This window comes from Haliaeetus leucocephalus, unplaced genomic scaffold, assembly GCF_000737465.1.
Source record: "Haliaeetus leucocephalus isolate CR32 unplaced genomic scaffold, Haliaeetus_leucocephalus-4.0 Scaffold656, whole genome shotgun sequence".
Classification (NCBI taxonomy): domain Eukaryota; kingdom Metazoa; phylum Chordata; class Aves; order Accipitriformes; family Accipitridae; genus Haliaeetus; species Haliaeetus leucocephalus.
This window is the reverse complement of record NW_010973092.1, coordinates 19629335-19631326: the sequence shown is the minus strand read 5'-3', so window position 1 is coordinate 19631326 and position 1992 is coordinate 19629335.

Here is a 1992-nt window from a genome sequence, read left to right as displayed (position 1 = left end):
GGGGCTCCCGCCCGCCTCCGGCCCTCACCTGTCGGCGGGCGGTGCCGGCTTCAGCCGCTTGCTGAGGGGCTCTATCCCCTCAGGCGACGGGGAAGCCTTCCCCTGAAACCTCCTTCCAGGGCCCGGGTGGTCTTAGGTCGGGTCGGACGTCATTTTTTGAGGTAGAATGCAAAGATCGTAGGGCAGAACCTGGCTCTGTCTTCCTGAGGTAGCGCGAGGCGGGAAAAGGTGTGCGGGGAACTGGGAGGGGATGGGTACTGGGTTTGTGAGGGGAGATGGGGGGACAAAGGACAGCTGGGTTCCTCTTGGGATTTGAAAACCTAGAGTACGTTAACCTTCTCGGGCGCTGTTGCTTTTAGGAAAAGTCTTGGGTTTATGCCAATGTAACAGCAAGAATACAGGGGAGAAGGGACATGGCAAATCCCTGAGGGAAAAGCAGTTGGGTCACCAGAGCCCCTCTCAGGAGAGAGGGGGGGTTTAGGAACCCAACCTCAATCCGCAGAGGTAGCTTTGCAGATGGGGAGAGTTGTCTTCAAGCGGTAACTTGTTTCAAAGGTTTCTTTGAAAAGTCTCAGTATGCTTCTTGCGTGAGAGAGACCATTTTTATCCCACGACAAGCTACTCTGGGATTTTTCATGGTGTGTTTTGAGATGGTTTTTAATACATTTGTTCTACAGAACTTACACTTGTTCTGGATTGTGAAAACAATTGAATAAATTTAATACGTTTCATGACTCATTTGCCAGCACTTCTGAGATAACTGAATCTACTCACTCCATGCTTTGATATTAAGCAAAATATAAAGAGATTGGGCAACCTCCCAGGGAAGTAGGTTCATTCAAGGTCTGTAATTTAGCTGAGGGAGACAGGCAGCCCGTGCGGATTCCCGAGGGGGCTGGCCCTCCGGGTCAGCGTTGCAGCAAAGGCACGCCATGGTTCAGGACTGTGACTTTCCTCCAGGTCCTGGTTCAATGGCATTAGCAGGGCCGCGTTTCCCATTTTTGCCATACTCTTACAAGCCTTTCCTGCAGGAAGACAGACTGTGTCCTGCAGCGATTTAGATTGCATTTTTCCTTCCTGCAGGTTTAATCCAAGAAAGGGATCCAAGACAAGGAAATAAATGGAGTACCATTGTTTTACAGTCCAGAGAGAAAGTAAGGATCAAGAGTCCTACCTTGTCAGTGAGTGAAGTTAATCGAAAGAAAGTGAGAGCTGTAATTATGATACTGACCGAGATACACATTACTAAAATAATACAGGGTCTTCAGTGCCTTAACAAACAGGCTCTCCTCTGGAAACACACAGAAAACAGATTTTTTTTTAAAGCTCTTTGTATTTTCTGCTTGTACCAAACCATTAACATTTTGGTGTCAGTTGCACCAGGGATTCAAACTACTCATTTCTGATCTGTAGCATACTCTCAGTAAAATTGAGTTTACACTTCAATAGCTTGCTTTCTTTCATTACTCCTTTTAATATCATGTCTTGGCCTCCTGTGGTGGCTTCCACATTCGGCAGTTCTGCACGTCTCACATTCTTTCAGGACAAAATGTCAGATTTAAAAAAAAAATCCCTTTTAAAACTACAAACTCAAAGGTAGGAGGCCTGGAGTTGTGGAGAATCACACGTTCTGCACCACGCCGCTGAAAAGCGAAGGAAAAAGTAGATCAGCTGGCAGCTCTGTTGGCTCATGGAGCGAGTTAAAAGACTCAGCAAACAAAAAATAAAATTATGTAAAAATAGAGCCAGCTAGGTTGAGATTGGACTTTGTCTCCTAATTAACAGCTCTCTCTGGAACATTGTGGCAGGCTCTGTCAAGGAGACTAAAATGCAGGGTGTTGTTTAGACAGGCACCCAGGAACAATAGCTAACACTTCCCATCCAGTAAATGTCATTAAGACAGCATCAGGCTGTGCCAGCAGCTTGAAATCAAATCCATTTTCTGAAATGAGTTAGAAGTTTTCTGCTTGACCCCGAATCTTCCTTTTGACA